This window comes from Rattus norvegicus, chromosome 7 (genome assembly GCF_036323735.1).
Source record: "Rattus norvegicus strain BN/NHsdMcwi chromosome 7, GRCr8, whole genome shotgun sequence".
Lineage (NCBI taxonomy): Eukaryota > Metazoa > Chordata > Mammalia > Rodentia > Muridae > Rattus > Rattus norvegicus.
The window spans coordinates 126,030,341-126,053,907 of record NC_086025.1 but is presented as its reverse complement, the minus strand read 5'-3'; the positions used below and the strand labels follow the sequence as shown (position 1 = coordinate 126,053,907).

Genomic DNA, 23,567 nt, shown 5'->3' with positions numbered 1-23,567 from the left:
ACTGGATCATTCAGAGTAGTGTTCTGAGCTTTGTAGGAAGCATCCCAGCCTGTCTGTCCTCAACCACTCACCTTGAGAATCTCAACAGTTAGTGTAGACTGAGACAGCGCCAAACTGCCCCCTCAGGGAAAATAATTCCCTCTTGAAAACCAATAAATAGACAAATTACAAGGCCCCCTTTTTTCTGACCTATAAATTAACTTTAATGACTTCAAATTAACACAAGATTTACTCACTCTCTCTTCTATGTCAAATATTCAGTTTTTTAAAAAATGTTTTTATTTATTTTATGTATATGAGTACCTTGCACCAGAAGAGGGCATTGGATCCCCTTACAGATGGTTGTGAGCCACTATGTAGTTGCTGGAGATTGAACTCAAGACCTCTGGTAGAGCAGTCAGTGCTCTTAACGGCTGAGCCATCTCTTCAGCCCTAAATATATAGTTTTTAGTACCGACTAAGAAGGACCTCATGGAGATATGTGTCTTCCTGCTTGAACTCTATTGAGACATCTTGGTGCTTACTGTGTACCTGCAGTTACCCTGGGTGGTTAAGTACATATCCACTGTCACCTTCCTCAGTGACTCTATAGCAGTGGTTCTCAGCAACCCTTTAGTACAGTTCTTCATGTTGTGGTGACGCCCCCCCCCCAACCATAAAATTATTTCATTGCTACATTATAACTGTAATTTTGCCACTGTTACAAGTTATAATGTAGATATCTGGTATGCAACCACCAAAGGGGTTTTGAACCCACAGGTTGAGAGCTCCTGCTCTATACAGATGGTGGTCAGGAATACAAAGGGCCAAAGGGACCTGATGTATTTCCCACATCATGATTGATCTAGAATCCTTATCAGTGTTGCTATTAAGACTATATTGGGCATTCTTCTATCTTGGATTTCTTTAGGTGCCTGTGATCTCCCTGGCATTGATGGCACTGGGCTCTCAGAGAGACATAAGCTTCATTCCATGGCTGACCACCCAGCAGGGTGGGAACTCTGAGATTACATCTGCTTGTCTGATTGGCAGTGGGGACTTTACAAGAAGGGAGAAGGAGAAGCTGCTTGGTGGGCCGTGAGAGAAGGGGGATTTGTGATCTTTTGTGTGTCTCTTCTGGGCCTTATGAGGGAAAGTCGCTGTACTGTGTTTGGGGGATTTGAACTTGAAAAGGTCAGAGATCAACTGGCAGACAAGCTAGCTTCCATTATGTGTGCCTGTTCCTGCAAAGTCGCTCCTGAATCACCCTTGAGTGGATCCTGGAGGGTTCTTGTGAAAGGTGGCTTTGAGGATTTACTTCTGGGTGTGTCTAGACTTTACCAACCTCACAGTCACATGCGTTATTGAAAGCAGGGGGTTCTCTGTGGAGATGCTGAGTATGGTACAGTGAGAGAAAACTGGCTCCCCAGTCACAGCAAATCTGGAAAGGATAAGGTATATGGGCCTCTGAGAGAAGGAAAGAAATACAGGGATTAGAGCTCCCCTTTAATAGTGGAAAGAAATGAAACCTTGATGATCTAATGCTTGAACCATGAAAGATCAGTGTGTTCTGAATGAACTGGTTTGCAGAACTGTAACATACATGCGTCTGAGTGACTTGAAGTGACTAAATTTGTCATAATCTTTAGGAGTGGTTGTGGGGGTCGGTGGAGGTACATTGGAGGATTCCCTGGAATGGCACTGCTGAGCTAAATGATGGGTCTCTGTGGAACTTTATAAAAACTGTCCAGATGGCTTTCGGAGCCGGCTGCGCTCCTCCTGGCTTTGAAGCACAGTGACGCTGATTAAAAGACAGACTGGAGTATATCTGCCCACCCACGATCACTTCTGAGGAAAGACTTCCAGATTTGGAATTTAGTAAGAGCGAAAATCAGCAGACAAGCGTTTCTATGTTTGGCAATTTAAAGAGATGTTAGAACGATAGCTGCGGATGAGAGGTTTTCTGTAGGACATTGTGTATGGAATGTTTCCAGACAGTTACTGACGGCTGGGCTCACAGCCCAGTAGCAGCCAAATGAAACTAAAGGAAAACTCCATAGCATATGCACTCCAGCCGGCTGCCACACTTACTGGTTGTGGTTGTATTAGTCACTTTTCTGCTAATGTGATGAAATACCATGACCGAAGGTAACTTATAGAAGAAAGAGTTTATTTAGCTTATGGTTCTTGGGGCTAGAGTCCAGGCATGCAGGATCAGGGGTGGGGGCAGGGGCAGGGCAGGGGCAGGACAGGAGCAGGAAACTGGTTGGTCACATTTTCATTCACACACAGGATACAGAAAAAGATAGTGGGAAGCAGGTTAAGTGTCCAAACCCAAGAGGCCTATCCCCATAACCTTCCCAAACAGGACCACCAAATGGGAACCAAGTTTTAGATACATAAGCTTATGAGAGACAGTTCTCACTCAAACCACAAGGTGACAAACACCGGGGAGTAACTTTTATTAACAGTGGCACTCACTTTTTTTTGCCAATTTAGACACTGAATCCATTGAATTTTATTTGCATCCCTCTGTCATTCATATTCATATATATATACCTATAGGTATATATATACATATAGGTATATATATATATATATATATATATATATATATATATATATATATATATATATATATCCTGATTTCTCTCTCTGAGCACCCTGTGACATTTCTGTGTGGTTTTGAAGAGTCCTAATGTCATAGAGAAAAAAAACGAGTCACGGTTTGCTAAGAGTAGGTAGACTGGTGCTGCAGAGCTGCAGTTCGGGCTCTGCCTCAGGAGGACACTCGAATAAACCCAGAGTTCAATGCTGCAGTGTAGGGTTTGCAACGGGAGGGAACTCAGAACAACCTTGAGTTCGGCAAGGAGAAGGGAGGGCTTGTAGTCAAGAGGGAGGGAACGAGATTTACTGGGTGGGAACATCAGGGCAGAAGGAAGACTGTGCCTAAACTGACTTGACAGGATCCTTGTTGAAGAGCTGTGCAATAAGGTGCTGGCAGTGGTCCTGAAGTGCTTGGTGATGCATTCTAAGTAGGAGAGCTCTGCTGAGGTGTCTGACCAGGATTCTTCTAGCAGCTCCACAGAGCCAAGGTTACTCTCTAGAGGAGGAGAGGGCCCTGAGGGTCTGTTGGCAAAGCACCTTGCCTGATGATCTGATTGTTTCCAGGGACCCACAGAGTAGAAGAACTGACTCCTACGAGAGTCTCTGACCTCCCCCATGTGTACCATAGTTTGTGACACCTTGATTGGACTCCCCTTCTTCTCCCCAGAAATAAAACACAATGAAAAAAAATCATGAAAAGGTAAAAATTGTTATGGAATTGTAAGTAATTTGAATCTGAAAGATGGAGTGCTACTTAGGATTTCAGGAATTTTTCATCCTCGATTCTTTCTTTCTCAGAAAATAAGTTTTGATTTTTGTATTGCATTGATCTTGTATAAACCCTGTTTCTAAACTGAGCTAATGGAGAGGCAGTTTTTTGAGGAGGGGGTGTGAGGGTCTCTGTGTGCTCTTCTCTTGAGAACGAGTATGAACGATGTTCAGAGCAAGGCCAGGTTGGTACCCATGGCCCTGCGCCTGTTGCGCAGTGTGAACTGTGAGGGATGATGGATTTGGGGCGGGTAGGCTCTCAATTATTCTGGCCGCCGTGACGGTGGTTTGTCTAATTTTCTGCATCGTGTGGCAGTGGCACCTGCATGGTCTCTGATCCTCTGGTTCTGTTTCTGAAGATGGATTCATTTACTTAACATCTACTGGGGATGGACATGTCACAGTGCCTGAAGGGACAGCCACCCGGTGGGGTTCCAACGGCACAGCTGTGGGCAGATGTCCTTCTTTCAAGGTTCTGTTTCCACACCCAATGAGGCACCGGTGAGGTACAGTCACACCACATAAGAGTTCCAGTGGCTACGTGACACTTTTAGGAGGACAACCAACCTATTTCCCACTGCACAGTACTGTCTGATAGCAGCAGTGTGTGATGGACCCAATGCTGGTTTGTTGTTGTTAAACAGTTTTTCACTCATTCTTTGAGAATTTCGCACAATGTGTTTCAATTAAATTCACTCTCCACCAACTCATTCCAGTTCCACATTCCCTCCTGTCTTACTTGGGGTTTTACTGCTGTCTGTGAGCAGACACCACAACCAAGGCAACTCTTATAAGGACAACATTTCATGGGGACTGGCTTATAGAGGTTCAGTCCATTTTCATCAAGGCAGGAACATGGCAGCATCCAGGCAGGCATGGTGCAGGCAGAGCTGAGGGTCTACATCTTCATCTGAAGTCTGCTAGTGGAAGACTGGCTTCCAGGCAGCTAGGGTGAGGGTCTTAAAGCCCATACCCACAGTGACGCACCCACTCCAACAAGGCCTCACCTTCTCCAACAAGGCCACACCTTCTCCAACAAGGCCACACCCACTCCAACAAGGCCACACCCACTCCAATAGGGCTGCACCTTCACATGCTGCTCCCTGGGATGAGCATATACAAACCATTACACCTTCCACACCCATCCAACATTCATCAGTGTTTTCCCCATCTAGTAGAATTTGTGCTGCTCATATATATGCTCTTAGATGTATATCCTTCTATTGAATCATAGTGGTCAACTTACCAGGGCCTACATCAGTGGTTCTCCACTGCTCTAATGCTGTGACCCTTTAACCCAGTTTCTCATGATGTGGTGATCCCCCCCCCAACCATAAAATTATTTTCATTGCTACATCATAACTGTAATTTTTCTACTGTTATGAACCATCATGTAAATATCTGTGCTCTCTCATGGTCTTGGGTGACTCCTGTAAAAGGGTAGTTGGACCTGCAAGGGGTTGTGACCCACAGGTTGAAAAACACTGTCCTACACTCTCAGAGAATGCAGACTTCCCTTCTCCCAGTAACTGTCAAGCACCAATAACTCCCTGGCTAGGGGTAAGGCTTTGTGTCTACCTCTTCTCTCCATGTTGGGATTTGGTCTGGCTTGATCTTGCCCATACCTTGTAACTGCTGTGACAGTGACGGGATTCAATTATGTAGCTACCCCATTGGGATATTGGTCACTGTTTCCGTGTTTTCCCTGCCCCTCTGGCACTTATAGTCTTTCTGCCCCCCTCGCCTCCAATGTTTATTGAACCTTGGGTGGAGGGAATGGGATACAGTTGCCCCATGGATGGCTCAGCCATCCGCAGTCTTTTCTGTACCTTGGCCAATAGTGGGTCTCCGTGTCAATCCTCAGCTCCAACAAATGGAAGTCGGGAGGTGCGTGCATCTGTGCATAGAGCGAGAACTCACATTAGAAGTCAGTTTAATAGTTTGCCCGCTTGGCAGAATATTAGTAGCCGTTCCCCCACTGGAGCCTGTCTAGGGGAGAGTAGACCTGCCTTGTTTACCCTTTCCACCGTCGTCTTTTTCCCTCTCTGCTTGCTTTTGCCATCTCATTGAATGTATGGCCGAAACCCTCAGGACCCTCATGTTGGCGACAAGAGACAGAGCAAAAATGGCGTATATGAGTGTGGAACTTTGAGCTGGTGAGCCAGTCTTCCCAAACTCTCTCCAAAGTAAGTACAAGCCTGCTTCCTTGCTCCACTTCTCCAGCTCACCTGGGGGTTGCACCTCCATTTGGAAGCCAGCAGTGACAGAATCAGCTTCTACCCACCGTTTGATTCTGTCATAACAGCTTCCACATGGTGTTCGACCTCTATAAACACTGAGGTCACTCCCTCAGTTCTCTTCCCAGAATGCAGGCAGTTGGCCTCCTGCTAGAGCAGAGAGACCTTTGTCCCCTTTCTTGAAGTCTTTCTTCAAAGTCCAAGTTCCTAAATTTTGAATTCAGCTAATGGGATCACCAGTCCTGGGTCCTGTGCTAGATAAGGGCCAGCATTGTGTATTGCTTATATGTTAATGAAGTTGCTTCCCCTCAGGAACTGCTGCTAGGCAGAGCCACTCCTAGCTACTTACTTGACTGGGGAGCTGTGGCCATTGTTCCAGACTCTCCTTTGTGCGGACAAGCACATGTGTAAATCAACTTTAAGCCCTGGAAATATGTTATTGTTTGTTATTGTTATCTGAAAGTACTATGGTGCCCTAGGGGGGGGGGAAACCTGGCAAATAATTCTATTTGATTTTATCTTTTCCTTTGAGCTGAACATGTTATTTGCAAATAAAAGACAAAGCAGCCTAGGCAAACACAGTACAATCTATTCCTTATCACTAGTTTCTTGGGGGGAATTTGTCTCACGCTATTTTTCCTTTTTAGTATGCTTGCTGTAATCCATTTATTTTCCTTTCATTGCTTGCTCAGACTTTTATTCTGGAGCGGCACTCTTACCATGATTATGTTCTGGAATCCTCTGAGATCGCTAGCTAAATTGTGTGGAACAGATGCTGCTGAAAGATTTCATTCAAATGTGTAAAGAATATGCAGTTCCATCCCTTAAATTCCCTTCAGTGTATGAAGCATTTGGTGAGTTGCTGATATCTTTATTTAAACTTTGTTAAAGCTTACGCTATTATGTTTTTATGCATATGGTAGACACCACTAGTCCCTATTTTTAATTGGGCCTATTATTTAGGGGGGGGGGATCCATCATAGCTTTGTGTCTTTCTCTTATGATTGCTTATAGGAAATATTCCTGAGTGAGTGTTCATTTTAGATTCAGTGAGCAATGACTAAATATTATAAATAACTACTTGGTGATAACGTTGGAAACATTGGTAGTAGTGTCCATGACCCCACTATACCCTCAATACATGTATTTGTCCCATACCAAGAGAACATACCCGTGTGGAAAGAAATAAAGAGGCAGGGCCTCATATCCAGACCCAAATGCTTTGGCTGGCAAATGACTATAGTGTTATAAGAGCCTCTTACTGACTTTTGTGCTCAGAAGCTCCCATGTTCTTTCAAGAAATTGCAAATACGTATTTACCGAAACATTTTAATGGGATGTCTTCAGAAACCTCTTTGCGTCGTAAACAAGTCATTGTGTAATGTGGACATTAGTACTGAGACATTTACCTTGGTCAGTATGAGAACTTTCTAAATTATGATATCATAGAGTGATAGGTAAAGATTGGACGGACATTTGACCATGGGAGATGCTGCCTGATAACTCTGGGTAGAGTTCTGGCTAGAGTCTGAAATGGTTGTTCGAGGAAAAATCAGGAGCCATATCTCGATCTCTTCTGGTGACGGAGTCGTACAGTTGAGTTCATCAGAGAGAATCTTAGAAGCAGAGAAGCACACATATCTTCCAGAGTCCCATCTTCCCACAGCTTGAGTACCCTGCATGCCGTGTGGCCAATGGTCCACAGATATGAACCAGGCCCTGTAACGCTGTGTATCCAATGTGGCTTGGATTCTCATACCTAGGACATTTGGAAACCTTGGGGACTACGAGTCTCTGAAGAGGAACCTTCTGGAACCTAGTGGGTTCTATTAAGTCTGTTGTGTGTCCTTAGATCATCAAGTCAACTTTCTCTTGACTACCAGGTGGGAGACATTCATACTTCAGGGTCATTCATACTTTCTCTTCTCTGAGTAATAGCCAGTGAAGTCTCAGGGCATGGTTTCTTAGGGCAAGAAAGAAAAGACGTGATTAAGACGCAAAGAAGGATTCACAGACACAGTGAACCCATGGGCACTGATGAAAGCCCACACAGTTCTCTTCATTTGGGGGCGCTTCTTTCTATAATTGTTGAGTATCTGGTCCATGCCACTGACTTGTGGTTCTTCTCCCTCATCTATGCCTGTAATTGGAAGGGCTTAGTTTTTTCATGGTGTCCCACATATCTGTGTTCCTTTCTAGTGTTTTTAAATTGTCTGGGTCGAAACCAAACACACTTGCTACAGCTCCCCAGAACCATAGAGCGCATATGCTTCTGTGTTGTGCCTGTGTGGATGTTGGATGTCCAGCACTGCATCCATACACCCATCAGGGGGAAACGTTAAAGAAAGTCCATGTCATCACTTTAGCAACCGTCAAAGAAGCAGGTTATCACTGAAAGAGTGAAAAAAATGTGTTGTAATTTTAAAAAAACCCACAGAGTAGGGGAAAGTTCTATTTAAGGTAACTTGTGGGTTGGGAGTACGCAATGCACAACCACAGTCTGTTACCTTTTGCCTCCAGAGAAATTCAAAATCCCAATCGCAATTTAACAGATTTCAACCGAGCTTCGAACCTGGCCACACAGTAAAGCCGGAATCCTGAAGCCTCCTGTTCATTGACTTTATTCTGGGGGGAAAATGGAGTTTTTCCACGATTCTCTGCAAATACGAGAGTCACACCAGCAGGTGCTACTGTAGCGCCACAGCTAACTCTTCAGAGTGAGAAGCTAACAGCCCAGCCCTGGGAATTGTTCAGAGTGGGCAGAAGTTTGTACATCTTGGTATTACTTCTCTCTTGGGCAGTCAGGGGTCTGGGTGGAAACTGTCAGTGCCCTTTGAGCTCTCGGTCACACACACTTTTAAAAATCACTTCATTTTCCAATCCATGTTTTCTAGATGACAAGGTTAGAATCTTCAAAGGGGGAAGTAAAATATTAAAGATTCCAGGTGTGGTTGAGAAAAGGCAATTAAAGAGAGAAAGCCCTGTGCTGTGGTCTTCAGGTTCACCTAGGTGAGGGCTGCCTGGTCTACTGTCCATCCTGCACTGAACCATGGAAAGAAAACACATCATATCTTTGAAAGTAGGGACTATTGTCTGACAGAGGTCTTGCCAGTTAAAGACTCAATTAATTTTCTACTCCTTTAGTTCACGAAGGCATAACAATAGGATCTTATACGGCTTTTGAAATGTTGATATATAATTTCTTCTTATAAGAAAAGAATTGAGGCCAGCTTTTATGTTCTGTACAGGACAAAAAGAAAAGGAGCAACATTTTATGGCTTTGATACTGTTCCTTTCAGAGTCCGGTTCATGGTGTATGGTGTCAGTGTGTTTCATGAACTCACATACACACTCATAGTCACACAAACTCACACACACTCTGTCACATACACTCAGACTCTCATATAAACTTACACACACTTTCTCTCACACACACATATACACACACACACACATACACACACACTCATACATATACTCACACACATAGACACATGCACACACTTTCTCTCACATACCCATACTCTCACATAAACTCACACATTCACACACACACTTTCCCCCACACATATTCATTCATACACACACTTTCTCTGCCTCTCACACACACTTTCTCTTATACATATACACACACTTTTCTCATAAATACTCATATACACATATGCACGCACACACACACACATACAGTTTCACACCCTCACCCACACACTTTCTCTCTCTCTCTCTCTCACACACACACACACACATACACGCATACACACGTAGACACACACACACACTTTTTCCCATACACCCATGCTTTCACAGACACTCACATATTCACACACATACTGTCTCTCACACATACTCATACACACTTTCTCTCTCTCTCTCTCTCTCTCACACACACACACAGACGCATACACACGTAGACACACACACACTTTCTCTCATACACCCATGCTTTCACATACACTCACATATTCACACACATACTGTCTCTCACACATACTCATACACACTTTCTCTGCCTCTCGCACACATTTTTCTCACAAATATTCATATACACACATAAACACACATACTTTCTCACTCTCACATTCTCTCTCTCTCTCTCACACACACACACACACATACACGCATACACACGTAGACACACACACACACACTTTTTCTCATATACCCATGCTTTCACAGACACTCATATATTCACACACATACTGTCTCTCACACATACTCATACACACTTTCTCTGCCTCTTGCACACATTTTCTCACAAATATTCATATACACACATACTTTCTCACTCTCACATTCTCTCTCTCACATACATACATACACACACACACACACACACACACACACACACACATGCACACGCATACTTGTCCACACTGACTCAGAGAGGCTTTGCTATGACGACAACACGGTCTATTTAATCCTCCAAGCCGTTGCCTTTCTTTCACGGTCAGACGGATGACTGGAACAGTGTGGAAAGACAAGGGCAAGAAAAGCTCTGATTTATCTGTTCCCAAAGTGATTTAGACATGTGCAAGAAGATGATGCAGCACTGAATTAGGACAAGCAGGACAATATTGAGAACAAGAGGGTGACTCGGGCACACCAATATCCATGCTGCCACCCTAAGCACGTGTGCCCACGCTGCCTCGTCTTACATGGCCGAGTGATGCCTGTCCTGCTTCAGAGTAACTTAACGAGTATCCCGGATGCGCAATTAGCAGAGCTCTTGTCTTCTCGTGAAGCGCTGGCGTCGCAAAGCAGTGGGTTATAACGTTGATACCAAATTTCAGACTGAAATACAGGGACTCTTGACCAAGGAACTCGGTAGAGATACTTGGGCGACTGTGAATCTAGGAGAGGCAAGACTTAAGGCAATGGCACTTTTGTAGTAAGGAAGGCATGCTGCTAAAACACCCCCATTATCTTCAGAATGACAGTCAAAGGAAACATAAGCAGAGAGGGACTCGGTCATACTGATCACGTCACATGATCTGGCCTGGAGGTAACTTTTCTTGGTCAACTGAGAGAAGAAAGCAGGTATGTCATGCATCCCACAGGCAACTGTGAAGGGTGGACCTGCCACACGAGGATGGCAACAGCTGGACAGAGAGAAGGGGCAATTTTCATGTATATGTGTTTGGTGTTCATGTATGTGGGGGAGCATATGTGTATGCGGGTGTATGTGTACACATGCATGTGGAAGCTGGAGGTCACACATTTTCCTCAGTTGCTCTGGTCTCTCACTTGAACCCAAAGCTCTCTGGTTTTGCTAATCTAACTTACCATCCACCCCACAACCATCTCCTCTACTTGCTGAGGCTTACCTTACAAGTGGGTGGCCATCTTTGCTCAGCATTTACATGGGTGCTGGGGATAAGAACCCAGCCCTCAAACGCATGCAGCACAACCATCTCCCCAGCCCTAGAGACAGAAGGTCCCAGTGGTATGTGACCCCCTACCCATGTGGTCACCTTGCTGGAAGCTCTGGGAAAAATCTCTTTTGTTTGTGTTCCACAGTGGGATATTATTATTATTATTATTATTATCATCATCATTATTATTATTATTATTATTATTATTATCTTTCCAATAGATCAAAAAGGAATATTTCAATGTGTATTTTTTTTTTGATTAGGTAAAACCCAGCTGGTATAAATTTACTCTATTTATTTGTATGGTTCCTCATTCAAGACTGCCCCTGTTATTTATGTGAATATGCCTGCCCGGTGATAGTCATGGTCTTATTTTGAGTGCTGGCCTCCGGTGGCCCTCGCTGTTTGCAGACACTAAAGTACTGTTGGCTACAGAGCAGAAATGAGTTTTAAACTACGCCTTGTAAACCAAAAAGAACTCTCTGCAAATGACCTTATTGAATTATCCCTAAAATCAACAAAACAGTAGGTCAGAAAAACTCTTCAAGGCCCTTATAGCAATTACCTGATACTGGGTGAGCACTGTTTTGGTCTTTCATAAGGTACATCTGATTGCTCTGGTTCTTAGAAAAGATTCACTATTAAACACATTTTTAGGTCAGCTTTGATATTTATAAAATACACCTGCCTCTGGTCTCCATGGATCCCACGGCACATAAATAGCCTGATTATTTTGCCCTCATTTCTGAGGCTGATTGGAGACAGCTTTGTGTTTGAGATCTGAGAGGCACAGTCGACGGCGTTTTCCATTAGATGATCTAAAATATGGTGCTGGAGCCAGGCAAGGGAGTTTGGCCTCACCTCCATTTGCAGTCGGGGCTGACCGGAAGCAGCTTTGGAAGGAGCTGCTGCTTTGCCTTGTTCCTCCTTTCCAGATGATTCTATAGCAGCTTTTTGGTCACTCATGGTTTGTTCTCAAGGCCATCACTCTGTTTTACCTTACTGATAATCTTCCCTTCCAAATTTTAAGCACCACTGGGCATGTTGGGACTTGACAGTTACTCACCACTGGGTACCTTGAGACTCCACAGGCTATGGTCTTTCATGTTGGGTAAGGCCTGGAAGCAGGAGTTCGAGGCCAGTCTGGTCATCAGGAAGCAGGGTGATCTTATTTCATCCACACGCAGGAAGCTCAGTGCAAGAGAACAGAATGTGGGACCATTTGCTGTGAAACCTCAAAGTCCATCCCCGTGAGGTACTTACTTTATCCATCAGGGCTCCATCTCCTCAAGGTTCGCTATCTTCCCAAAGAGCAGCACTGACTGGAGACCAAGTGGTTAAATCCAAGAACCTATGGGGGGCATTTTCATTCAAATTAACACAGAGAGGGTGAGGAGAGACTACACAGAGCTGTGACAGTCAGTCGTCTTCAAGTATTTCGAGGGCTACTGTTTTGATGAATAAGCTGTCTATGTTGTCATAGAACATAGATTTGATTTGAGAAGATCCTCCTTTTCTGGTACCACACTGGAACTCCTCTCATAGACACCATTCTCTTCCTGTGACACCTTCAGCTGGACCCTTAGAATTCATAAAACGTGATTCAATAAGTTATTCTAGAGGGACCAGCAGGCCTCTTTCCATAGTGGACAGAACAAAGACCACCAGGTAGGTATTGCCTTGAGTGGTATGAGGTTTTCAGAAAACATGCACATAGAGTTCATTGGACGATGTATTTCACCCCTGGGTTTGTAGCATTTAAATACACTTCTCAAAGAAGAACTTAAAGTGCTAACCTTGGGTGGGTTACCACGAACCCCAGTTCCCTAACGTTCTATGATGTACTAACTTCCTCTTCATCCTTCTGAAACTTCTTCCCAACTTTCTGTGAGGGAAGTTTCAAAAGAGTGTCCCACATCTCCTGTGGGGTTTATGGTGCTCTATTTGCCTCTCCTGCTACTGTTTCCTGAATGAGCATTGCCTTGTCTGCCAGGACATTGCTACTGTGCCTGGGACTCTCCATGGACACCGCCTCTGGGCCTCTGTGACACCTCTCTCATAGAGTGGGCACTCTCCTCTTCTGCAAGAATGACACTGTGATACTGATGTTTCTAGAGAAAAGCGGCTTCTCATGAAGGCATATTGTTGGGCTTCATATTCGGATCTTTGTTTTTTTAAGGACAGCGAAATTTTGTTTGTGATGCAAAAGATTAATGGAACATGGGAATGGGAAGCTTATGGTTGGTTGTGATACTATTTGAGTTAAATACTAAATAGGTATGTGGTAAGGCAGCAGGTAAACATTTAAAAGTACTTCACTGCCTTTAAATTTGAATTTTGTCTAGGAAATTGTTCATTTCAATCCACATTCTCCAGTTTTGTTGAGTATAGGCTTTTGTTGTAGGATCCGATGATTTCTTGGATTTCCTCAGTTTCTGTTGTTATGTCTCCCCTTTCATTTCTGATTTTGTTAATTTGGATACTCTCTCTGTGCCCTCTGATAAGTCTGACTAAAGGTTTATCTGTCTTGTTGATTTTCTCAAAGAACCAGCTCCTGGTTTTGTTGATTCTTTGAATAGTTCTTTTTGTTTGTACTTGGTTGATTTCAGCCCTGAGTTTGATTATTTCCTGCCCTCTACTCCTCTTGGGTGTGTTTGCTTCTCTTTTTGCTCTAGAGCTTTTAGGTGTGCTGCCAAGCTGATGATGTATGCTCTCCCCTGTTTCATTTTGGAGGCACTCAGAGCTATGAGTTTTCCTCTTAGCACAGCTTTCATTGTGTCCCATAAGTTTGGGTATGTTGTGCCTTCATTTTCATTAAATTCTAAAAATTTAGAATTTCTTTCTTTATTTCTTCCTTGACCAAGTTTTCATTGAGTAGAGGATTGTTCAGCTCCCATGTGTCTGTGGACTTGTTTTGTTGTTATTGAAGACCAGCCTTAATCCATAGTGATCTGATAGAATACATGGAATTACTTCTATCTTCTTGTATCTGTTGAGACATGTTTTGTGACCGATTCTATGGTCAGTTTTGGAGACAGTGCAGAGAAGGCGGTATATTCTCTTGTTTTAGGATGAAATGTTCTATAGATATCTGTTAATTTCATTTGGTTCATAACTTCTGTTAGTTTCTCTGTGTCTCTGTTTAGTTTCTGTTCCCATGATCTGTCCATTGCTGGGAGTGGGGTGTTAAAGTCTCCCACTATTATTGTGTGAGGTGCAATGTGTGTGCTTTGAGCTTTAGTAAGGTTTCTTTTATGAATGTAGGTGCCCTTGCATTTTCACAATGGAGAGTTCATCTTGGTGGACTTTTTCTTTGTTGAGTATGAAGTGTACTTCCTTATCTTTTTTGATAACTTTTGGTTGAAAATAGATTTTATTTGATATTAGAATAGCTACTCCAGCTTGTTTCTTGGGACCATTTGCTTGGAAAATTGTTTTCCAGTCTTTTACTCTGAGGAAGTGTCTGTCTTTGTCATTGAGGTGTGTTTTCTCTACACAGCAAAATGGTGGGTCCTCTTTAGGTATCCAGTCTGTTAGTGTATGTCTTTTTATTGGGGCAAATGAGTCCATTGATGTTGAGAGATATTAGGGACCAATGATGGTTGTTGCCTATTGTTTTTGTTGTTAGAGATGGAATTATGTTTGTGTGGCTATATTCTTTTGGGTTTGTTGAAAGAAGATTACTTTCTTGCTTTTTCTAGGGTGTAGTTTCTCTCCTTGTGTTCAAATTTTCCATCTATTATACTTTGTAGGGCTAAATTTATGGAAAGATATTGTGTAAATTTTGTTTTGTCACAGAATATCTTGGTTTCTCCATCTATGTTAGTTGGGAGTTTTGCTGGATATAGTAGCCTGGGCTGGTATTTGTGTTCTCTTAGGGTCTGTATGACATCTCCCTACAATCTTCTGGCTTTCATAGTCTCTGGTGGGAAGTCTGGTGTAATTCTGATAGGTCTACCTTTATACACTACTTGACCTTTTTCCATTACTGCTTTTAATATTCTCCCTTTGTTTTGTGCATTTGATTTTCTGATTATTATGTGATGGGAGGAATTTATTTTCTGGTCCAATCTATTTGGAGTTCTGTAGGCTTCTTGTATGTTTATGGGGATCTCTTTAGGTCAGGAAAGTTTTCTTCTATAATTTTGTTGACTTTTTAAGTTGGGAATCTTTGCTCTCTTCTATACCTATAATCCTTAGGTTTGAACTTCTCATTGTGTCCTGGATTTCCTGGCTATTTTGGGTGGGAGCTTTTTGCTATTTGCATTTTATTTGACTGTTGTGTCAATGTTTTCTATGGTATCTTCTGTACCTGAGGGTCTCTCTTCTATTCCTTGTATTCTGTTGGTTATGCTTGTGTCTACGACTCCTGATCTCTTTCCTAGTTTTCTATCTCCAGGGTTGTCTCCCTTTGTGATTTCTTTATTGTTTCTGTTTCCATTTTTAGATCCTGGATGGTTTTATTCAATTCCTTCACCTGTTTGATTGTGTTTTCCTGTAATTCTGTAAGGGATTTTTGTGTTTCCTCTTTAAGGGCTTCTACCTGTTTACCTGTGTTGTCCTGTATTTCTTTAAGGGAGTTATTTATGTCCTTCCTAAAGTCCTCTAACATCACCAGGAGATGTGATTTTGAACCAGAATCTTGGTTTTCCCCTGTGTTGGAGTATCCAGGACTTGCTGTGGTGGGAGAACTGGGTTCTGATGATGACAAGTGGCCTTGATTTCTGTTGCTTAAGTCCTTGCCCTGCCCCTTGACATCTGGTTATCTCTGGTTTAGCTCATCTGCTGTCTTTGACAGTGGCTTGATCCTCCTGTAGGCCTGTGTGTCAGGACTTCTGGGACACTAGCTCTCACAGGCAGGATTTGGGTACAGAGAGCTGTGGCATAGGGTCGGATCTGGGCACAGACCCATATTCAGCATTTTTTAACTGGATGTTAAATCCCTTTGACTTCCTCCAGGTGCCACAACAGTTCTGTTGCGAGAGGGACACTTGTCCTTGTGTCTATCCAGTTAGAAGAGTCTTGTACTTGTGGGACCTGAGACCCAAGGTTATAAAAACTGTTCAGTGGTAGAGAGATGTGGGGTTTTCAATCTTAGCTAAGTTTTCTTCACACAATTCATAAGCAAAGTTGACAGACATAAGTGTGTTGGATAGTTTCATGTCAACTTGACACAGGCCAAGCCACCTGAGAGGAGAGATCCCACAGGCAATTAGGAAAAAGTTTCAGAAGGCTGAAGAGAAAGTTAAGAAAATGCTTCCAAAAGGCGCAACTGTAAGCAAGTCTATAGGTCATTTTCTTAAGTAGTGATTGGTGGGGGAGAGCCCAGCCCATTGTTCTATAGGTCCTTGTTCTATAGGAAAGCAGATTAATCAAGTCATAGGGAGCAAGCCAGTAAGCAGCACTCCTCTATGGTCATCAGCTCCTGCTTTCAGATTTCTGCCCTGTTTGAATTCCTGCCCTGACTTCTTTTGATAATAAACAGTGATATGGAATTTCAAGTCAGATAAACTGTTTCCTCTCCCCAGTTGCTTTTGGTCAAGGTGTTTTTCATCATGCAGTAGAAACTCTGACTAACATAACAAGCAAGAAACCCAGGTCACTCAGTGTGCGCTCAGAGCGTTGCTCAGTTTTGGCGATCAAGGCTTGTGTAATATGCCACTCTTCCCTCTTAGACATGGGTTCAATTACTTGGGCAAATACGTTTGGTAAGGATGCAATGTTTTTCCAGACCCCCAAAATACCTGCAGAGCTCTCATGAAGTTTCTACTACTACATAATTAAAGGAATGTTTGCATACTGATAACGCAGAACAGCTGGAGAAAAAGCAAACCAAGCCTGAGATGGTGAGGAAAACACAGATTTATTTTTGCACACAAACTTTGCGGTAATGCAGTTCAGGGGTTTGGTCTGGGTTGGAAGCCACACAGTGATTGTTGCTTAAATAACTCAGAGTTCCAATATTATAAGTAATTTGTTGCCAGGCATCACTGGTGGTCTTGGCAAATGTAATAAACTTCCGGCTCATTTTCACTCTGCTGTTGTCAGCATAGACATTCAACAGCAGCACCTGCACATTGGAGAGCACGATTCCATGTTCCTAAGGTCTTCCAAAATGTCATTATCTCACTATGCACTTTGATATGCCCAGGGAAAGATGCTACGTGTGCAGGATACACCATCATGGATATCTGGATATTGAGAGAGTTTGGTGGTATGGTAACTACACAGTGCTCTGTGTTAGGGTTAACTTTGATCACCGATTTGACTGTGTTCATCTGTGAGATCATTTCTGAAGATGATTGGATCATGAGGCACCTAACCTTATCAATGATTGACTGATGGTGGATACATAATTTGGTGACATTGATGGGAGCTGATGGAAACCAGGTAGAATGGTGCTTTGGAGAAAGTATTCAGCAGAGGCCTGCTTGAAGGATGTGTCTTGTCTCTGCTCTTCTAGTGTGGGTGCTTCCTCCCTAGCAACAATGAAGTGAGCTGCTTTGCTCTACCACATGCTATACTCCAGTAACTTACTAGCATTATTACTTCAGATCTGTTCTTGGTTAAAATCGGTGGTTCTCAACTAACCTAATGCTGAGACCCTTTAATACAGTTCCTAATGAGGTGCTGACCCCACACACTAAAATCATTTTCTTGCTGTTTTATAACAGTAATTTTGCTACTATCGTGAATTCTAATATAAATATCTGATATATAGGATATCTGGTATATGACTGTCTTACATATCATGACCCACTGGAACCACTGGTCTAGATGAACATATGCTCTGAATTGTTCCCCGAGAGAATGGTGGTATCTACATGTACAGATAGATGTGCATGTGGACATGTGAGTGTAGGGGCCAGAGGTCAGTTCTGAGTGTTCTTCTCTATCTCTCTCCATTTTATTTCTGGAGACAGAGTCTCTCAGGGAACCCAGGGCTCTGTGATCGGCTAGAATGGCTTGTCAGTGAACTTTGGGAAATCATCAGCCTCTGCCCATTCAAATGCTAGGGTTTCAAATATATGCACTACCACACCCTGATTTTATGTGGGTGATGGAGGTCTAAACTCAAGTCCTCATGCTCGCGTAGCAAACACTTTACCCCTAATTATCACTGCAGATCCAATAGGGGTTTTTGTTTTGTTTTGTTTTGTCTTGGCACAGTTTGAAGATGGGACAAAAAGCTCAACTTGAATGCTCAGTTACTTATATTTGAGTAAGCATTATCAAATACTTATTATATAATAAGTATATATAAAATAGGATAAGGAAATAGCATTAATAGAAACAGTAAATTCAGAACAAGGAACTTAATTATTAGAGATGGTATGGAAGGAAAATATGAGGAAGTGACTATAAATCCTAGATGAATCTTAGACAAAGGCTGGCCTAGGTCAGACCCAGCATCAGCTTGCAACTTGCTATCCAGAGAGCATCATCTGTGTGTGAAAAGTCTTGGCCTCATTCTGAGGCATACAACAGAGCAACAGAGACCATAGTGTGTAATAGGGTGGTCTCAGGCCAACACACCCTGTCCCAGCTTTCCAGCCCTGCACCACACCCATTGCATTAGGATCCATGCAGGGGATGGATCTTACAGAAATGTTTGCACAGAGAATTCTTTGTTACCTCTGACAGATGTATTTTAGCAACCATTGCTTCCAACCTCAGCTCCTGGAAGGCTGCCCAGCATCGTTGCAAGATATCATTGCCATGGCAACCATAGACCATCTCTCAACCGTGAGACACAGGAAAGCAAAAGGCAGTGCTTTTTTTTTTTTTTTTTTTTTTTAAGGCTCTGGTCCCTCTGGCTTCACACCTGACAGAAGCAGACAGGTACCTGTGAGTGGAACTTGAGGGTGAAGCAAGCTAGGAGACTGGGATGCTAGGGGTAGACTAACCAGGAAGAGGGCCCTCACAAAGAAGCAGGGGCACAAGTTAATTTCCAAAATGTAAGATGTTTTTTTTTTCTTGTTATCCTCTAAAAACAGACTTACCATGGCTGGTTCTTCTTTCAGAACCGAGCAAACTGACAGGTATATCTTGCTCCTTGAAGCTGTGAAAACAACTTAAGTGAAACAGCTTCCTCATTCCTGCCATTAACTCAACCACAGCAAATTTGCGTGCCGGCCTGGGTCTGAGAGTGGAGTGCAGCACTGATGTGGCTATCACACAGTTCTAGATTTGAGGCCACTGGAAGTGTCACTGTTGTTCTGCCTTTTGGGGCTGGCAGTGGTTAGAGGGGCTTGCTTCCCATTAGCTTCCTGGAGTTTGTGCATGTGACCAAACTTAGTCTGATAAAATTTCGATGGCCTCAAAATGAGTTTTAATTGCAAATGATTGTAAGAATACAGTCGGGTTGAGAAGCGGGTTTCTGTAGTCATGCAGTTTTAAACTGAAGCTGGTTAAAACCTTTCAAATGATTTTCTTTTTAGAATTACTAAGGCTTTTTGTTATGCCATGGGCTGCAGTAACTTTGAGGTAGAATGTCCATAGTTTTTTTTTTGTTGTTTGTTTGTTTTGTTTTGTTTTGTTTTGTTCATTTCCTCTGCCTTTGATGTGCTCTGTCAGGTACATCACCCTCACCAAGGGCATTTGAAGGTTACCTGTGTGTGTGTGTGTGTGTGTGTGTGTGTGTGTGTGTGTGTGTGTGGTTGCTCTTCTGTTTCTCTGTTTCCTGGATTCTTCAATGTTCATGCTCTAGGTGCGCACACACACACACACATATGCATGCACACACATGCACACACAGATACATAAAAATGCACACACATGCACATACACATGCACACACACATGAACACACTCATGCACAAACACACATGCACACACACATGAACACACTCATGCACACATACCCACATGTAGACATTCACATGAACACAGGAAGACACAAATGCATACATACATACACACACACACACACACACATATGAACACACACACACCCTGTCAGGATAGAATGTTACCTCTGAAAATGCGAGCCAAAATAAGCCTTTCTTCCTTACATATTGGCCACAATAAGCAAGGCCAACCTGGTCTACAAAGTGAGTTTCCAGACCAGCTACAGCTACAGAGTGAGAATCTTATTTGAAAGTGAGGGCATCTCCAAGTGGACTCATTCTCTTCTAGCTTTTTCTTTTTCCTTTCTTTCTGTCAGTGTATAGATGTTAGTTGCCTTTTGTCTACCTGTCTTCGCGTCAAGAGATACCCTATGTTAAGCATTCATTGCTATTACTTTGGCATTTTGAATGCTCTCTCCTTTCTCTTCCGCTTTCTCCTTGGTGTCATTTTATATCCGTGCTGATGAGTCTCAACTCCGCACAAGCCTAGACATAACTGGGTAGAAGGTATCTCAACCGAGGCATCGCTTCCATCCAATTCCTCTGTAGGAAACTCTGGGACACCTATTTTGACTTGTTGTTGACGTGGTGTGGTGGTTTGAATACTCTTGGCCCATAGAAACTGACACTATTAGGAGGTGTGGCCTTGTTCAAGGAAGTGTGTCTCTGTGTAGGTGGGTTTTGAGGGCTCCTGCTGTTCAAGCTCCACCCGATGCAGAAGAATCAATCTTCTCCTGCCTGCCTTCTGATCCTGAGGTAGAACTTTCGGCTTCTTTTCCAGCCCCATGTTTGCCTGGATGCTGCCTGGTTTTGCACCATGATGATAGTGGACTGAGCCTCTGAAACTGTAAGCCAGCCCCAATTAAATGCTGTCCTTCATAAGTTGCCTCAGTCGTGGTGTCTGTTTACAGCAGTAAAACCCTAATTCAGACACATGGGAGGGCCCAGCTAACTGTAGGTGGTTTTATTCTGGGAAGGTGGTTGTAGGTTGTATAAGAAGGCAGGGTGAGCCAGTCACTCATGAGCAAGTCAGTAGTCAGCAAACTTTCATGATTTATGTGTCAGTTCCCAACTCGAGTTCCTGTCCTGATTGCACCAGGTTGCTTTGGGTCATAGTTTTATCATAGCAACACAAACCAAATTGGCTCAGAGATTGGTACCAGGACTATGGGATACGGCTGTGACAGACCTGGTCATGCTGTTTGGAGCAGATTGTGAAAATGCTTGGAACTTTGGTCTGGGAAGGTAAATGAGTATTCAGAGCTTAACGAGCTGTGATGGCGACTTGGAAGATTGCTGAGAGCAGTGCATATGATAAAGTCCTGGCTTAGGAACTTTTAGAGGGAAGTTTGACAGTCCCTTAAAGACTTTATCAGGGTCATTCATGTGATATTTTGAATTAAAAACCTGTGCTTTCTTGTCAATTGGGTTCAAGACTCGGTGGCAACTAACAAGAGACCATAACCTCTGAAGTTAAACCTCTGTTTTATTGGGATAATCAATGCTTATTCGCCGTGGCTGAGAAATCAGATGTGATTAAGAAAAGACCAATGTCATTGGGCTGAAGTCTTATTGGAGCATTTTTTTTTTTTTAGGGTCAGTGCACACAAGCTGTGTTCCAGGGCCTGTCAAGGCTGCATCTTGTGTTGACAGCTGAACTTGGTAATGTGTTAGAGACTCCCAGGTGGTAGTGGTTTTGAAGGCATGAAGCGATCATGAAGAATGGCTGAGGCTTGGCATCATGAGAGGTCAGGAGAGGACATTGCCGAAAGTGTCACCTTAATTCCAGTATAAACCCCAGGGGCCGGAGGGGTCATGGTAAAAAGTTGAGACTTGGTGAAGCTGATTTCTGTGAAAAGCTCAGCATATTGGAGGTGCCATGACTGTGGAATGACCAATTGCCAAGGTTGGCAACAGCTGTGGAGTGAAATTGGCCTGAGCCTGTAAGACAAGTTGTGTAGACTGCGTATGAAGAAGTGGGTGGATAAGTGGAGCTGCCCAAGATCATTAGAACCCAGAAAATTGCGAGCTTCAGATGTTAGACATGATTAACACTGCTGGAGTTTGGCTTTGCTTTGATTGTGACTGTTTTCTGATTCTTACCCTTTGTGACAAGATTTACGTAACTTACGTTTGATTTTTAAGGAGACCATGGTTGAGAGACCTTGAAAGAAACTTTGGATATTTTTTAAAGAGAAGTTGAATATTTGAAGTGTTGAGATTTTTTTTTTTTACAAAAGACCATGAGACTTAATGTTACTTATATTTTAAACTGTGATATTGATATCAACATGTAAATTGGGTAACAAATAAAGAAAAGGTTATGGTTTCATACTGATGTCTTTGTGTCCCAGTTTGACAAGAGAGGAACTGTGCTAGTTAATTTTTGACAACCTGACACAAACCTAGGATATATATGGGAAGAGGGTAATATTGATCCATAAATTCCTTCTTCCAAACTGGCCTGAGGGCAAGTATGTGGGACATTTTTTGAGTTAGTGATTCATTTGGGAAGGTCCAGCAATTCTGAGAAGACAGTCCTGGATTGTTTAAGAAAGCAAGCTGAGCAAGCCCTGGGGAGAAAGACAGTAAGCAGCATTCTTCCATGGCTTCCATTTCAGTTCTAGCCTTCTGGTTCCTTCCTTGAGTTCCCAATCTGAGTTTTGCCAATGATATACTCTAAACTTTAAGCTTAAATAAACCCTTTCCTCCCCATGTTGCTTTTGGTCGTGGTTTCATTACAACAACAAAAAGAAAATAAGACAATACCCTTGTCTTAACTGGAGCACGGATGTACATATGTTTTAGGATCCATAAAATGAAAGATGAATTGAGGAAACTGTACATTGCGACAGTGAGGCTGTCTATCTGCATAGTTCTTAACCCGAGTTGCTCACGTTCTGATGAATAATATTTATAGACTTGTAAAATTGGAGGTACCTGAGAAAGGGGTTTAGAGGGTGAAATCATGCTTCAGAATAGATTTGAAAATCAATACAGATGTCTTCTATTTCTGGAGGTGAAGGATGCAGAATGTGGCTGAGGGTGGATTCTGAGGAGCTTAAGCTTGTGTGTTGGATGGTCAATTTAATGAGGATGGAGAAAGGAATTATGAAACAGAGGACCATAATACGGGGACCCAAGAAACCCTATGGAGTTAGGAGAAGTAACCAAGAGATGGATGACTGATAGTAATAAAGACTGTATCAAATATCCATGGTTCGAAGAATCAGGGGTTTCACAGGAAGAAGACTCTGAAGGTGTCCAATATCAGAAATGTGCATCTTGTGATAGAGAAAGAGCGTTGCTTCAGGGCTTTCCCAGAGGCATGTGGGTGCAGGGAAGTATGCTGACCTCAGAGGGCAGAGTGAGATTTTTGGGATCACCAAAAAGCAAGCTTCTGGAATCATGGCTGTCCTAATCCTGGGGCACCAGGATTGGCATCAGACACATGATAAGATCAGGGGATAGGGCTTGCACTTTTCCTGTTTCCCCCTTATGCTGTCAGACGGTATTCTGCACTATGCATTGACTGCTGAAACAGCCCAAATCAGAACTTCCTTATTCACTCAGGCCATTATCTTTGGGCCTGCAACCTCTTTGCACATGTCTCTGAGGGTGAGAGCAATCTCCTGAAGTCTGCCTCATCTTTTTAGCCCAGGTCCGTATCCTGGGGGCCTTCAACATTCTTTATGATCCACCTAATAACTGAGTCTCTCAATACCTTCACATGATTTCCTCTAAGAACAGTCACT

At 43.0% G+C, this 23,567-nt stretch overlaps 2 long non-coding RNA genes across 4 annotated transcripts in view; one reads left to right on the top strand and one right to left on the bottom strand.

The window, feature by feature from the left end:
• LOC102552608 (uncharacterized) overlaps nt 1-23,567 on the bottom strand; it is a 39,659-nt gene that overhangs the window by 6,106 nt on the left and 9,986 nt on the right. For all 3 annotated transcript variants that reach the window (XR_005487329.2, XR_005487330.2, XR_010053500.1), the window contains exon 3: nt 5,184-5,251. This is a non-coding gene — a long non-coding RNA (uncharacterized LOC102552608). The remainder of the gene's footprint in view (nt 1-5,183; nt 5,252-23,567) is intronic.
• LOC134479775 (uncharacterized) lies at nt 5,163-22,144 on the top strand. Its single transcript, XR_010053501.1, has 4 exons — nt 5,163-5,540; nt 6,284-6,445; nt 20,594-20,659; nt 21,408-22,144. It is a non-coding gene; the product is annotated as an uncharacterized LOC134479775 (long non-coding RNA).